This window comes from Heliangelus exortis, chromosome 8 (assembly GCF_036169615.1).
Source record: "Heliangelus exortis chromosome 8, bHelExo1.hap1, whole genome shotgun sequence".
In the NCBI taxonomy this organism is placed as follows: Eukaryota; Metazoa; Chordata; class Aves; order Apodiformes; family Trochilidae; genus Heliangelus; species Heliangelus exortis.
The window spans coordinates 18,594,613-18,611,936 of record NC_092429.1 but is presented as its reverse complement, the minus strand read 5'-3'; the positions used below and the strand labels follow the sequence as shown (position 1 = coordinate 18,611,936).

Genomic DNA, 17,324 nt, shown 5'->3' with positions numbered 1-17,324 from the left:
ATATTTATACTAAACTGTGGGTGAATGAAAATATTGTTCATCTAAATTCTGTAAATGTTAAAGCAATCATACAATGCTGTTTGAACAAACCTGTGTTTGCTTTTAAATTGGATTTGATTTTTATGTATGTAGTTCCTGTGAATTCTGATTTTATCATCGGATTTACATGATTTTGGTTTTCTAATGGAACATTTAAAATGATCTGGTTCTTCATAGATTCATATTTTGCTTAATATCCTCATATCATTGCACTTCATGCTTATTAGAGGAGCTGAAAATTGGTCAGTACATAAATCTTGAGTCACCCTTACTTACACTGCAGAGTATCTGGGTACAGGACTGCAAAGAAACTTGCCAGCAATACTACCTAGAAAAGGTAATGATTGCTATGCTGAGAAATGGTGGAATCAAAATCAGATTTTCTAAATTTCCTGAATGATCAGGAAAATGTTAATTATAGTATTATCAATGGATCCAGAATATATAGGAACCTGTACTTGTAAAGGTTTAGAAAGTAGGATAGTAAAATGTAATGATGCAAACATGCCTCATTTCACTTGCCTGGTGATTTTCAGAGTAACTTCTTAGACTTGCTCTAGCTCTGTAAAATAACAACAACAACAAAAAACCTCAAACCCCAAACCACTGAGAATCTTCTTGAAAAACTAATTACTCTAATTTTCTTTGTGTTCATAATCCCTCTAAATTTATGGATATGTGTGAATGACTTCATTTGTATAACTGACTTTATGTTCCTGATGCTTTCGTCTCATGTACACGGCTATGAATAAGTGCTTGTAAAGGTAATCTGACTTGAAATGAAACCTGCCTCTTTTGAAGCCTTTCTTATTCTTTGTAAATTTTATTCTTTCTTTTCTGAACATTTCAACTAGTAGTGTTGCAAATAACTGGCACGCACCTTTAGAATTGTTATTTCTTGGTTTTTGCTTGTTTTTCTTCATAGATTTAAGGTTTTCTCCATATGTCGATCGTTGGCATACGTTAATCTTTTGTGTAGTGACAGTAAATGATTTAAATGACAGTAAGTGATTTAAAATAAAGATCTGGGGAATTTTTTGGCTTATGAAGCTACTTCTAGTATTTTCAACAATCTGGGTTTCAAGTTGCTGCTCTCCTGTAACAATGTTTCATGGATAGTTTTGTAGTGTTTTTAGATACATGACTCGACAGAGTTAATCTTTTAAAAACTTGGAAGCTGTCAGCTCTTTGGTGATAAACATTTGCTATCAAAAGGAGCTTTGGCATTTCACAGGTCATGTTTCTGTTACAAGGGTGGTGTAGAAGATTCTCATGATTCTGTGCTGTGCATATAATAAAAGTCACTTTACTATCTCATAAATTTGTATCCTGGCTATTTCTGCTAGTGTACAAGCCATTCTGATAAACAGTTATCGATTGTGAAGTGTGACAGATACTGTGCAGTGCTGGAATTCTCTTAATGGCAGTCAATATTATATGGTTGACTTTTTTCTTAGTTGTTTTTATGGTGGTAAAGAAAATACCTGGCTTACTAAATTAAGAGTGTAGTATGCTTTTATAACCTACTTGATTAACACATAAAAGGTGTGAAATGTTAATTGATATATATATATATATGGAGTTGTATTTTTCTAAATTTGTATAAAAGGCTCTTGGTTTTTTTAGGCTGTACAATTCTTTCAGCTGCTACATAGTCATCTCATATACTTGATGACTTCATTTTTCTATTTGGATCCCAAGATTATCTATAGTATTTGTAATTCAAGTGGTACATTTTGGCAGATAAAACGTTCAGTTTGCTTTCCCATAACTATAATGGATGTTGGGTGTGCATGAGAGGACATAGATTTCTCTGCCTCCTTTTGGTAAGGGAAGCATGTGGAGAGGGCTGTACATTGCACAAAGGCACTAAAATCATGTGGGCATGAAAACAATAACAAAATCCTTGCTGGATAGCTAAAGTGGATATATGTGGATCTCAGATGAGCCTTAAGTTGAGTGGGCAGTCTGCCCAAATCCTCTCTGATTTCCCAGAGTGGTACTACTGGCCAGCTAGATGAGAGATACAGTGAACATTTTTCCCCAGTGCTCCTGTTTGGAACAAGACCTTCCATTTTAACTTTCTCTGTGAGAAAAATGGTCAATTTAATACGGGTTTCAGTACATTACTAGTCTATCAATACCACAGTGCTCTACATAAGCAAACACTAATATCTAGGAAGGGTCTTGTACTTTTTCCAGCTCTTCAGAAAGTGAATGGTATTCAAACTAAAGCTTGAAAATCATCTTTCATCTAAAGATGAAAATCTTCTTTCTTGTTTATGCATATAGGTGTATGCAAGATAAACTTTCTGAAGGGTTTTAGAATGATCATAAAGCATATGAAATTTCTATGGTACTATGTATTTTTTTAGAACCTGTAATGAGATAATGAACTGATAGTGGTTTGCCATTACTCCTTGTATAAAGAGTTGTATTATGAGAATTTGGCTTACTCATGATTGTACGTAAAATCATAGTGTTCAATTCAGTTAATGTTTTGCTTATTTTGTTAAAGTACTTCAAAAGGTTTATTAACTGCAAAGCTTAAACAATAAAAATACATTAGTTTTTAAATTGGGCTTTACAAATGGACAGACTATTGCTTTACATACCTTGAATAATGAGTATACGATAATTTAGTTGGGTATTTAGGTAGTAATTTGACAGAAAAGAAGTTGAAAGGGACCATGGGAGATGATCTAGACCAAACTCTTCCAATTATGCACCAGCAAAATGTTTTTGAGCATGCACTCAATATGTACGTGCTTATTTCCTTCTTGATTATATACATACATGTATCACTATGCTAATATGTATGTTAAAAACCACAGGAATGGAAATTTAAAAATGATGAGATAAAGATGAAATAAACACTACTTAATTAAAAAACAAGTTATTTATTAATGTTACAAAAAATATTGTCTTCTCGTGTCCAAGCGGATTGTCTTGAACACACTCCACTCTCTAGACTGGTGTTCTAGACCAGCTTTCCTGTTCAGGGAAGGGTCAAGTAGAGCAGGTTGGCCTGGTCTGAGTCCAACCAGGTTTTGTATATCTTCAAGGACTCCACAGACTCTCTGGGCAAACGTCCTTACAATAATGACAACAAAACCCGAACAAAGCAATTCCCCAGCCAATTCACCAACAGCAATTCCCACTTTTTTTTTTTTTCTTAATTTTTTTTTGTTTTGTTTTGTTTTAATGGGAATTCATTGTGTTTCAGCTTGTGCCTATTGTTTCTTCCCTTTCCAATGGGCTCAAGTAAGAAAAGTGTGGCTTTTGTCTTTATTCCCTGCCATCAGGTATTTATCCATATTGATAAGATCCCCCACCTCCTGCTCCCATGAGCCTTCTCTGCTAGAGGCTAAGCATCCTCAGCTCTCACAGCCTCTCCTTCTGTGACAGAAACTCTGACCCCTTCATCACCTTGGTGATGCTTTGCTGGACTCACTCTAGTATGTCAGTGTCTGTCTTGCCCTGGGTAGCCCAGCACTAGAACACAGCACTCCAGGTGTGGCTCACACTGCTGGGCAGTGGAAACAGATCTTGTCCCTTGACCTGTGGTGATGCTGTATCTAATGTGGCCCAAGATGCCACCGACCTTTGCTGCAGGGACTGGAGAACCATGGAGCCTGTTCTGTAAAGCTGCTTTCTAGCTCACTGGTCACAGCCATGTACTGGTGTCTCCAGTTGTTCCTACTCAGGAGCAGGGCCTGTCCCTCTTCATGTGGTATCCATAGTCCCATTCCTCCAGCCTGTCAAGGTCTCTCTGAGGGGCAGCACAAACATTTTGCTTATTAGCCACTCCAATAGATGATAGATTGCTTTTGAACACTATACTAGTAATAGGCATTAGGCCTGCATCTAGTGTAGATTTCATGAACCTGGTGTCAGACAAATGAAACCATACTGTTCAAAATCTGCTGAATCTGGTATCACAATTGTTTGCTTATCAAATGAACTGGTAAGCTTTCATGGTGGCTTATGGCAGTGAGCAATCAGTTAGCAAGACTGATGAAGTATAAATACATGAATTAATCGTAGCTGTGAGTATATGTACAGACTACTGAGAAGAAGAAAGTTTGCTCATCTGTTTGAGTCAGTATAAAAACACCAAAGTTCATTTGGCCTTTTCTTTTGCACTCACATATTTGCATATGGTTTTGGATAATGTGACTATGGGAGTGGAGCTTCAACTGTGATTTCCAGTCTGACAGAAACAGTTTCTGTTAATGATTATATTCACTGTTGTCTTGACAACTGTGTAAGCTGGGGTTAGTAATAATCAAGCTTCTTTTAATATGGTCTAGACTCTCAGATGTATTTGACAAATAGTTTCTATGGCTTGGCAAAACCCAAGAAAATTGAACTGTAAGAAGTTCTGTGGTTTCATAAGTGTTCTTTAGTTTGCAGAGTAAAAGCTAGAGATTTAAAAATATGAACAAGCTTTGTAGTACAACTTCACAATGGCTGTTAACCAACTTGGTAGGGCTCTGGCCTGAGGTGTGGCAAATATTGTTCATATGCTGGCTCTGAGTCAGGTAACTTAATTTTCCCTGTTTAAAAGGCCACATCATGGAGCTGTAGAGTTAAAGAAATGCAGATATGAAATATAAGGAAGATGACAATGATGAAAAATATCCTCTTAAATGTATACTTTCTTGCATTGTTCTTAAGCTGTTCTGAGAGAGGACCAATCTCAGATATCCTAAGTTGAAAGGGAAGGCGAATGAGGAATAAAGATGATTGGTTCTAGGTTCTTAGAGTTCATCTGTTCAGATAAATCCTTCCTGTTCCTGGGAGGTGGAAGCCTTTGGAGTGAATTTCACTGATCCAAGGTGGCCACTAGCCTTGTGGTTGGTGTGCTTATTTAGTGTGAAGGGAGGAGTAAGTGCAAATTTCTCTTCCACCTTCTCATCTGTACATTTCTCCCCAGTGCAATCATTTGAATGCTTCTAGGGGCATGTTTTTCAGGGAGAAACTAGTGACTGCTTTATATGTACTTAACAAAAAATGTGCTGCTCCCAAAGTATGGCAGGTATGCTGTCTTGAGTAGCCAACATGTGTTCCTCTGATGTGTTCTACCAATAATGACCAAACGCCTCTCCCCCATCCCCAGAGGACCTAATTAGATAAACCACTTTGAAAAATAGACTTATTCATCTAGACCTTCATTTAGACTACGTTTGTCTTAAAACAAACCAAAACAAACTATAGAGAGTTTCTCCAACTGAAATTTAAACAATTCACAAAACAAATTTAGGCATTATCTCATGCTATCCTTAGAATTTCTCTTATCAATATGCATCTTGACAGTTTTATAAATCTGATATACTAATAGCATAGGGAAGTAAGTAGATGTTGCAGAATGATAGTGTTGCCAGACACACTTGGTGTTGCATAGGACTTCATGCAGAATATTAGAAGCACTTAAGAACTTTATTAGTACTTTCATACTAAAAGATATATCTGGCTAGGAAAAATTAATTTAATTTTGTTTTGAGTGCCACTTTGAAATCCAAACTTCACTATCATCCTTAGTCTAAGTTACAGATCAAATAGATTGTCAACATTACATGCACTGACCCAATATTGGCTGTACATCTTCACAGTGCAACACAGCCCTGTAGAAGGGCTCATAGATGCTTAGGTGCCGGAAGCTGTTTAGTGATACTGACAAGGTTCTCTGTTCATGCATTTTTACCTTTCTCTTTGTTGGCTACTTAACTCTGACTTAACCGTGTAGGGACCCAGCAGTGCCTGGGATGTGTTGCTTAAATCATGCCACAGTGAAATAATTTCTGTCTACAGGCAGGCACTGTGCAGAGCCGTAGCACCAAGCTTGTGTAGGAACCCATGACTAATGTAATTATTTTGGTGATAGTTATTAGTACTTACATTGTCTTTCTGTGTTGTTTACCTTGGCAGTCAATGCACTTCATATATTTCATTTTGCAATTTATAGAAAAGAAGGTTCTGATATATATGACAGTTCCATTGTTTCAGGTCACAGGTATAACTCACACTGAAGATTTTGTTTATAATGTTTATCTTCTGTGCTTTAGAATGTAATTGCACTGCTTTATGTATATTTTTTAAGAATAAGCCAAGAAGACTAACTGCAAATACTTTGACCAGAAAATTTGATGCTGAATTACATTTCCTTTTTTTTGTTGGTTTTTTTTTCTTCCAGCTGATGGTTGCACATACATTATTCAAAATATTGCACATGATTTCTTCTTTTTAATTTATGAATTGTAATGTATTTTGATCTAATGATGCATGCAGAGAATTGGCTTTTTCTTTATATTTTACAGGAGAAGGGATCACAATAAGTTGGGATCACATTAAGTTAGTTTACTTTCCATTGAATGTTCCTTTAATAGCTACCTAGCATGAACCAATGAATGCAGCTTTAACTGACTTCAAGTTGTTCATGAATGGCAGCTGTAAAAGGAGGTTGAATTTTTTGTGATCCCAGCTGGTGATGTAGGTTCATAGATACTTCAGATCAGAGGACTGAATTATACCTTAAGATTTGAATAAACAACATACAAATCTAGATCCAAAAGCATTGTTAGCAGAATAGCAAAATAACAAATAATATTAAATGGTTTTGGAAACTGCATTACAAATGCTATTTTTGTTAATGTACTGAAGTACGCTTTAGGCAAGATCTTACGTATACACTTCAGAAAAATCTTGCAGATTTTTCATATTCTTTCTTCTATGTTTTACAGTGACTGAATGATGCTTAAGATCTGTGCAGTGTACAATAAACACATGGTTGCTGTATTCATGTCTACCATTCCCAAAAATATTTCTGAGGAGAGAAGAGAATAAAGAAAACAACTTTTCTGTCACTTCAAGGGAGGAGAGCCTGTTTCTGCTTTTAAATCTTTTAGTTTCATGATTTAAAGAACTGGATAACAGTCAAAATTTTGCTTTTTAGCAAACTGTGGGAGATGTTGTCTGATAGTGGTGGTGAAAGAGATTTTAAAATCACTGTGTCAGATGGCTTACCACAAAGACTCCGGGGATGGCATGCAGTGGATACAGTGTTGAACCTTCCGCTGACTAATAACCACTTGTCTGCAAACTGTTAGAGTAGAAAATTGGGCTACAGATTCTTGAGTTCACTCTATGGGTTCCTTCTTTGCTACTTTTTAAAATGCAAGGTTTTAAAGTGTTTCTGAAATTTGTTCTTTGCAACCGTTAACAATCAGGAAAAAATGCTAGAGGCAATATATACAATACAGACCACCAGGCATATTAAAATCTTTGGTTTTGAAGTAAATTTTGATTAATTAAATATTAAAAATTTAAAAAATATTCGAAGGTGGGGGAAGGAAATTTGCTGGTGGTCTAGCCATGAGCTGTGGCTTTCTGTAGATTATTGATATTTATGTTCCAGGGCTTTTGGTGGTTTAGTTTAGAGGGTGTCTTATACCATTTTAGACCATAACAAAAGTCTGGGGAGTACACAGAAGCTGGATGTATTATAACAGCTTTGGCAAAGGAGACAGATGTTTTAGTTCAAGCTGTCCAAGCTCATGCTGTTTTATTTGTAGGTCATGAATTTAATCTCCTCTGTAGCCAGTGTATTGACAAGTACTACATTGCACATGTATTCAAGAACCCCTTTTTCCTACAGTAACTTCTGCTTTGCTCACAGTCAGAAACTAGTCTGTCTTTTCAAATGCTATTTTAAATATTTCTACTCTTGTTTCTTTTCAGACATTTACTGTAGTTTTCAAAAATCTCGAAAAGTGTAGTCTTCCATCTTTGTGGTATCCTTTGAAGTCAGTGGGCTTTGTATTAACCATGGGCATTTCTGAGTATATCCTCCTTGGAGTTCAGGATCCAAAGCAAAGCCAGGGGACTGAGGAAAAAATAGTCTTCATTCAAAACTGCTTTATTAGGTAGCATGGGTCTTTGCATTCTATGTTTATCATGGCCAGATCATCATTATTTTTTCTGATTATTATGTGTTTAGAGCCTTTTGGTTATAATGAATGGTTAGTAGCTACACTTACTACTTTTGCTGCTTCTAAAAATTCCCAGCTATATTATCCTTGCTGTTGTAGTTCTGGATGTAAAAACAAATATGCATTTTCCTAGAAATTCCTTGTATATAGAGGTGAGGGTGTGTCATAGATTAAACTGTGAGTCCACCTTTGCTCCAAGATATTTAACTTTCATTTGTGCCTTACTCCTGTAGCTTTCTAAATTCAATGCTGCTTATTCACTTGAGGCTATTTGGGAGAGCAAGAAAAGATAATCTAAGTTTAATGTTCCGATGGAATCAACCTGCTTTTTGGCTTTTTCAGTTAATCAGTGGTAAGAAGATTAAGCTAGCAACTGTACCACACATTTAGCTATTTTGTTACAAAATTTTTCAGGAACAATTTTTCATCCTCATTCCTAAGGAACCTAAATAGTTTACAGGAAAGTCTTTTATTGGACCTTGCTGTTGAGAAGTTGGTCAGTAGCCAGTTAAGCCCTGGCCAGTACAGGTTGGGAGGTGAAAGGATTGAAGGCAGCCCTGAGGAGAAGGAGATGGTGGACCAGAAGCTTAACAAGCCATCAATATGCTCTTGCAGCCCAGAAAGCCAATCCTGTCCTGGGCTGTAGCAAAGGAAGCATAGACAGACAGCCAAGGCAGGTGATTCTCCCCCTCTGCTCCTGTGAGAACACAGCTGCAGGACTGTGTCCAGTTCTGGAGTCCCCAACATAAGATGGCATAGAGCTCCTTGGCTGTGTCCAAAGGAGAGCCACAAATATGATCAGAGGCCAGAAGACAGGTTGAGGAAGTTGGGGTTGTTCAGCCTGGAGAAGAGGAGGCTCTGAGATGACCTTATAGCAGCTTTCCAATATCTGAAGGGGACCTACAAAAAAAACTTGGGTTGGGGTTTTTGCATGGGTGTTTAGCGACAGGACAAGGGGAAATGGTTTAAAACCTGAAGAGAAAATTCACATTAGTTATCAGGAGGGAATTCTTTACTGTGAGGGTGGTAATACACCAGAAGAGGTTGCCCAAAGAAGTTGTGGATCCCCCTTCCCGAACTTGTTTGAGGCCAGGTTGGATGGGGCCTTGAGCAACCTAATTTAGTGGAAGGTGCCATGGGGGTTGGAATGATGATCTTTAAAGTCCCTTCTATTCCTAGCCATTCTATGTTTCTGTGTGAAATAGCTTCTGTTCCAAGGCACCTGCAGTATCTTGTTTGGCCCTTGGGTTGCTGTTAGATGTTGCACTGTGCCTCACAGTGGCCAAACCTAAGTCTGCCCATCGCAGATTTACTTGCATGACAACTGCTCGTGTTGTTAACGCTCTTCTATCCTAAAGTGTATTCTCATTCTCTTGTGGTTTCTTGTCAGATAACATAATTAATTGGGATGGGAATTGTTCTCCCTATAATTAAAGAACTATACAGGGATGTTTAAAAATACTTAAACAGGAATTGTTACATATTAAAGAGAGCTTCTGACCCCCTTGAGTGTTTTCCACTAAAGAGGTCTGTGACTGCAGAGCTAAGGCTGAGTACTGCTAACCATGTGCTGCAATAGCCAAACCAGAGCTGAGAGTCCCATTTATTGAATGGATCTTTCAGCCTGCACTGTGATGCACCTGCACTGTTATCAGAATCTGGCATAACTTCTTTTTTTTAAGGTAGATACAAGCAAGCTTAAATGGCTCCTATGTAGAGTTATACTGATGGCCTACCTGTAGGGTGACTGTGTCATTCTCAGTGACTCAGCTGGCATTGTGCCTGTGCCTGCTCAGGCAGGGGATGAGCTGCTGCTGCCAGTCTTGCTGCTGGCAGGTGAGCACTGCTGTGCTGTCTCTAAGATGGCCAGCACAGGCAGCCAGGACACAGAAGCTGCAGGGATGTGGATGTTTATGGCAGCCGGTCAAGCCTGCAGAGCTAGGTTAGAACTAGGACAAAATCGACACTCCCTGCTTTTGAGGAAGGGTTTTTTCCAGTCTTAATGCCAACATTTTTTGCTGTAGAGAGCCGCTTAGGCAACAGTTCTTGCTCATATAGATGTGGTAATTCTAGGGTATCTCCTGCTATGTAGCAGTTCTAGAGATAAATTTGTCTGTGGCCAAAATCATGGAGAATGGCTAGTTCATACCACAGGAGAGGGTAGAGGACCACTGTTCACCCAGTTGCAGATGAAATCCCTAATTTTCCTGTTTTAATGCAGGAAGACATTTCACCAGCAAGGACTGGTTAAATATTTATATATTTCATATATTTATATATTTTCTTATCTTTATATGTTTTCTTATATATTTATATATATTTATATTTACAGCATAAATATTTTCCTTTTTTTCCTAGTTGAATTAGATGTATTTCAGTAAGTGTAAAATATCACTCTGTACTCCCTGCTTCCGTGATCAATTTGAATGCTTTTACTCTACTTGGGTGTGCTGGGTGAGTGAAGACTTAGCCCCTAAATTGGAAAGATCTGGCGAATCTTTTGCTACTGACATTGCTAAACATTCTGTCTCCTGCTTGTATTACAATGTCATAAAATTTATTTTGTCTTAAAACTGTAACTGCAAACACAGTTTTGAAATGAAACTTCTCTTAATATTTTCTCTTCTATCATACTAATTTAATCCTTGATGTAACACAAAAATTCATTGCTTCTGTTCTGAGAGTGTGAAGCCACAAATTGATAATGGTAACTCAATATTTCTAAAATAAAGTGTTGTTCCTGTAGTGTGGTCCAATTATACAATTGTAAAGCAGGGATGTAACACAGCAATGCTGCTTTCCTGTTTGTTTCAGTGAGTTTAGCACAGCAGGAAAGGTGGCATTCTTCCAAGGTAATGTGTCAAGCTTAAAGTTGAATGGAAGTGCAGTGGAAGTTATTCTAAGGCTTCATGTGCTGGCTAGTAACTCACTAAAAGTAACAGCTGATTGTCTTATGAAATATATTTGATACCCTTTCATTGCAGAGATTTTATATCTTAATTTTGGGACATTATGGTATTCCTGATGTATTTGAACAAACTTCTCTGTAGATACCACATTTACAGCATTGGAGTTTTGGTAATCAGATTAAATTTCTGTATGGTTAGTAGAGGTCATGTAGACTCTTCTTCCAAGACTTCTGAATTTTATGAAATCAGGAAGAATTAAGCCATTAATTTGGTCAGATGATGTATATTTTTCTTCCAAAAAGTCCCATTTTTTTGAGGAAAAATACACATAAATGAAGATCTAAAATGAAAAGATATGCTTAGTACCAATGGACTGTATCACTTCTTTTTCTGAAGCCCAGAAAACTAGTATATCAGCAATTTGCAGCTGGGAGAAACTAGAGGTGGCTTTTTTGTTAGTGACTTTGCTGTTGAGACCTGGAAGGTTGGGTAGGAATCTCTTAGGATTTTTGTGATTTGTCTTATTTTTGACTAATCTTGCATCACTTTGAAGCCTTTTCCCAGGTCAGTAGACATCACTGTTGGACTGTGGCACTCAACCCACTACAACTGTCTTAAAGATACATTAATATTCTTTATAATTTTGAACAGACCTTTTACATCTCATGGCATGACCCAGATGACAGCCAAAGGAGATTCTATCTCCCCGGCCTGGGTTTTCCTTTTAGGTAAAGGTTACCCTTTGAGAGTAACCAAACGATTACAGCCCCTTCGAGCTGTCCGGGTGCCCCTTTATCAGATTAAGGTGAAACAACACTCAAAGTCTGTGCCCAAACACAAGATTTAATTAGAACTGTAGAAGAGATAAAAGGACAAAAGCAGGTGCTTCCATTATTCTATATGTTCAGGCTGTGCAATTACAAAGGCTGATGATTTAGATCACAAAAGCCACAATACAAGGATGTTACAATACAGGCTGCATAACCTGGGAAAATTAGGTTTATTTAATGATTTTAGGAAAGGGAAAGAGAAAGCAAGACAGTAGGAGAAAAAAAGTTGAGAGATAGATGAGAGAAAATAACTGGTCCTGTATCCAGCACTGGGCCAGCCATCAGGGGAGGGCTGGTGTTGACTGGGCAACCTGAATGGACTTCATCCCCTTCTTTTCCTCACTTTTTTTTTTTTTTTGTCAACGCTATTGTTATCATATTATTACCATGGTAGGCCATATGCAGACGCTTGGCACTGTCTCCTTCCTCTCCATCAATCCCTTTGTGAATACTAGTGAGGATTTCTCTCGGGCTTGCAGAGGTGGCTCAGCACTGTTTGCTATTGGAGTGCTAAGAGAGTCTGATGGAGGGATCACAACAGTTCACCCATATGGTCCTTTGCAAGCCCTCAGCAAAATATATACATTTAAAATAGCATGGGAGTGGTTTAATAAATTCCTTCTTGGTACATCTAACCATGTTGTAAATATGATGAGGAACAACCACCAGTTATAGAATATTAACAAGTAGTTCACAACTAAGGAGTTAATGTTCAGCCTTGTTAACAGTCTCAGTACAGAGCTTACCAGAGCATGCTAAAAGCAGTGTTGAGATAGCTCAGAAGACATCAATTAGTTTCAAGCAGGTTATTGGATGCTGTCATAGGTAAAAATGCCAGCAGCATTGCACCTGGTTTGATTTAGTGATTATAAAGGTAAAATTCCCCATCTCAGGCATTTATTTTTTTCATCCCTACTGCTCATTTTTCACTCAGGCTTCTAAAAAGAGTATCTGACACCACTTGGCCCACAGACATTTTCTCTGTGGGAGTGAATTTGGGCTTACAGTTAAACCAGTAATTGCTACTAGCATCTAAAACTTTCCAAGTTATCTTTGGTTACACACATACACACACCTTCTTGAAGCATTTCTGAAGGCCTTTGGCAGCATTGATTCAGCAAATGGAAGGGTGTTGTCACCGGCAGCGTTTTTTGTTTCAGGAGGTGTGTATACAAGAAAATAAAGAACAGAGGGCATGCACAGAAGTTAAAAAGCCAGCCATCGGGCTTGGCTCATGCTTCTTCAGGGAGAAGTAGTGTCAGGTATGTGGAAAAAATACAACCACTTAGCTGAGCATCAAGACTTTGTGCTGGTCTAGCAAAGCACAGGTAACCGCAGACAGTTATTAATGGGACTGAAAAGGGGATCAATCAGTGTTGATATCCCTTAGTAATTCCCACCAGCATCAAAAACACCAGCAAATTCTCTGTGCAATTAATATAGTGAACTTGCTGACTGCAAATGTGTGTTGTGTATGTTGTCTGCATTTAAGAGTCCTTGCACATCAGAACTGGCTCACACAGCACGGAGTGCAAGAGTGAGTGTTGAGGGGATGAGGGTGCGTGCTGATTTGGCAAAGGATATAGGTTGAATTCCTGGGTCGATGGTGGCAATGATCAGAGTGCTTTTCTGATGAATAATTGAAGACAGGACAGTCAAATTTTTCCTCTCAGCAGTGACATAATTTGGCATAGTATGTGCCAATATTTAATGAAGAATACACATTTGGGACAGTCCAAGCTGTCTGTAGGCTCCTACAGCTGCTTTCAGCTCTGCGAACTCTTATTAGATAAAAAAAAAAACAAAAAAACAAACAAAAAAAAAACCCAAACCAAAACACCCCACATTTGAACATCACCTGTCAGCAGTCACAAAAGGTGGATCAGTCAGAGATAAAGATCAAAACATGCTTGTCCCTGGATCAGAGTACCTGCTCAGCACCTTGGCTTACTTTGATGACTGGTGCTGACACTGAGATGCTGCTGCTTTTTCAGCTGAACCTCTGAGTCTATGTATGTACCATGCTGTGATTTTTCCACCTGTTTCCTTACAGACAAACATACAGTGAGAGAACAAGGCATTACAGCATGTGTTTCTAAACCTATGTAGAGAGACCTGAATTAAAAATAGAAGAAGTATTCAAATTCTATAGAAGTAAATATCCTATTTCTTTAACCTAAAGCCTCCTAATTACTGCTACACCAAGCAGGGTGACCAGAAAGTTTATTCTTTATTGTTATCAGTCAGTGGTAAGTTCCATGATTTAATGTTTACCAGATCTTTAGTTATTGTTGCACTAAATTTTCACCAGTAAATTTGCAAGCATTTCCACATATTATGTTGCAGACTGTAATGTTTATATTTATTTAGTGTGGAACTCCTTTTTTGTCAGTATTGCAGAATAAGTATTGGGTGTTCAGGAGGTGAATCCTTGTGCATCTCATATGAAGTGAGAGTTATTTGTGAAAGCATAACCTACACTATTTTTTTCTTCCTAAATATGTCTTAGTGCTATGTATTTGCTTTTATATTAAAATTTGAAATTAAATGGTGAATGTGGGAAATTACTTGAAGGAAAAAAATAAAATTTCAGCATTTTTATGCAGCACAGTGGCTGCATCTAGAACATTGGGTCAGTGGCACTAAATAGAATCTGATAGTTTGCTTATTTGATTTTCCCTTTGCATTCTTGAAGTGTATGAGTAATGGTCAGTTGATACCATAAACTATTAATTTCTTTCCTTTTTTAAAAAAACCCAAACAAACAAAAAAACAAACAAAAAACCCACACCAACAAAAACCAAAATAACAGTGGGGAGGATTTTTTTCCCATCATCTTCTCTGATTGCCAAGTTATTTATATGTAGAGGGAAGATTCTTTTTGTATAATCAGTCTGCTGCTACCCATTTTACTGCCAAGCATTCCTTCCCTATGGCAGCACAATGTTACCTAGGGAACAGCTTAAAGCTGACACATACAGTGGTGCCACAAATTAATTTCACAGTTATCAGGATATAGGGTGATAACAACAACATGAGCTACTATGATATTACCATTGTTCCCATTGAATTACAGTGTAATTATTACTTTTGTGGCAACTATGCAAATAACTCATGTCATCACTGTAGGATGGGATGTGCTTTCCTTTCTCTGATTCAGTACTTCGTGTTTCAGATGTATCTTTATGTACTATAAAATAGAGCTCTGCTTTGAATTGAAATCTAAGTCTGGTTATATCTTCCCCCAAAAAAGAGGAAAAAAAAGAAAATGCAGCACTTACGTGACTGAAAACCAAAATCTGCTGCAGTCTGTCCATCTTCAGCGGGAATAGGATATGCAAATGCATTCTAATTTAACAAAAAAAATTATCAAACTGGTATTTTTACACTATTTCCAGCATGAAAGTGGTAATCTTCCTTCAAAAAGAAAGCTTTGGGTTAGTTATTTTTATTAAGGGACACTTTCATGTTTGTTTGGTTTTGTTGGGTTTTTTTCTGCCATTTTATGGAAGCTGTTTGGTGGCAGGGACAGGTAAGGAGATGCTTGATTACATTATATATTCCTACAGTGATACGTAGGAAAAACTTCTGGAGCAAGGTTAAGGTACTGTTCCCACTATGTAAGATGGAATATATCTTTGACACTGAAAAATGGGTCCTGGTAAAATCAAAGCAGCTACTGAGGCTTAATGATGGCAGAAAGCAATAAGGTCACATAATGCGTTGAAGCTGGCACAGGAGCTCCTTGTATCACTTTGAAAAGTACCAGAAATACGTATGCTTTAGAGGGCAGGAGGCTGAACATTAGGTTGCATATTTTCAGAAAGGTTAGCTCCATGTTTTTTTGAGGTTTTTTTTCTATCCTTGGGCAGTGATTTTCCTAAGTTATTACAGAGATCCTAGGTTTGCAACTTGCGGTTGTGCATGGCAAGTTATAGAGTGATAATTAAGAATTCTTTGCTTGCAAAATAGGTAGCATTAATTATTTTATTCCTTTTGGTGTCATTTATATATGTCTTTTTAGGTTTACGGGGCAAATAATAATACATCTGTGCTTCATATGACACCCATCTTGTTTAAAAACAGCAAGTAAGATTACATCTCTTCCTATATTTCCAACAAAGGAAATTATCTCAGCTCAGTTTGATGGATTCCTTCCCCCTCACCCTCAGTGACCAATTTCAGGTATCCTTATAGAGAGAGAGGGGGCAAGAATGGGCATTTTTTGGTGTTTAACACCTAGCTTTGTCCCCTTTTGTTTCCTCTACTTTTTGTTTGTTTGGTTGGTTTTTTGGGTTTTTTTTTTTGTTGTCTCTAGTACACTTTTTTGTTGTTCCTCTTGTGGCCCACCTACCATGACTTCAGTAGTAAAGAGGCTCTGAGCCAGCTCCTTTTAGTGCAATCTTTCTTGCCCTGCTTATGTAGCTCTTGGAAAGGCTGTGACTTTCCTGGCTCATCTTACCTTTTCCTCTTCAGCCTTTGGCTGACTGAGTGGTCAAAGTGCTCAGCAGAGGCAGTCTGAAAGCTGAGGTCCAGGCCTAAATGCCAAGGAAGCAGATTATGACCCGGTGGTTTGCAGTGGGTCAAAACCTACATAATAGTTTAGGCAGTCTCCTGCTCTCTGGTCACTTTAAAGTTCTGATCTGAGGACTGTAAGCAGAGCCTTGGGAAGGTGCTCCAACAGGTTCTCATGACTCCTGTCAGACAGAGGTAACCTAATCTGATCTTGAAATGTAACCTGATCTGTACCGTGTTCTGTAAATATAGATGAGTGTGCACAGGACTTGAATGGAGTTGTTAAGGGTGAGTAAAATCCTTTTTAAGGAGTTCTGATGTACAGGACAGGCCACTTGTTACCTTTATGTTCTCACAGTTGACACCACTTGGTGCTTTGTGCTGTGACTTTATCCAGGGAAAAAATTGCACTGTGTGAGAATGGGAGAAATCCTTAGTTACACTTCATTTGGTGAAGGTGAACTTTTTATCTGAGACTGGCACTCCCCTTCCTGTTTGTCAGTCACTGACCCTGAGAGCATATTACATGAAAGAAAAACAAACCCTTCTCTTGGAAGTTCCATCTTACTGGAGGAGGCTTTAAATGGCTTTACCCAAAAATGTCTCTCCTTACCAGACTGAAAACTGTGGTCCTTGTGTTTCAAAATAATAATCCCACTATTTCTTTAGGCAGGGCTACTGAAATTCAACGATGATGATCTGTGCTCTAAAGATTATGAATAATTCCTCTTCTCCAGGGAAAAACTCATAAGTCAGTGCCAAATCTTGCTAAATTAAAAAAACAAATAACCTATTTCATTTTGGCAGGGCTGGTAATGTTCTGATCCTTGACTTCAGGGCCAAGATATTTATTTTTCTAGGTCTACACAGAAAGATGTTCATACCATTTCTGTCTCTACAGTAAATAAAAAGCTGGATCAGCTATCCTGTGTTGTCTCAGTAATGAATTCCAACTGGAGTACTACCTCTCCATGCTTGGCAGCTTAGGCAGGTTTTCAGTAGAGCATTTTCTGTATTTAGAAAGAAAGATTTTTAACCTC

The 17,324-nt window shown here is 37.9% G+C and overlaps 1 protein-coding gene across 19 annotated transcripts in view; it reads left to right on the top strand.

The window, feature by feature from the left end:
* Nucleotides 1-17,324, top strand: part of DPYD (dihydropyrimidine dehydrogenase) — a 344,906-nt gene that overhangs the window by 54,198 nt on the left and 273,384 nt on the right. The gene's annotated exons all lie outside the window — the stretch shown is intronic.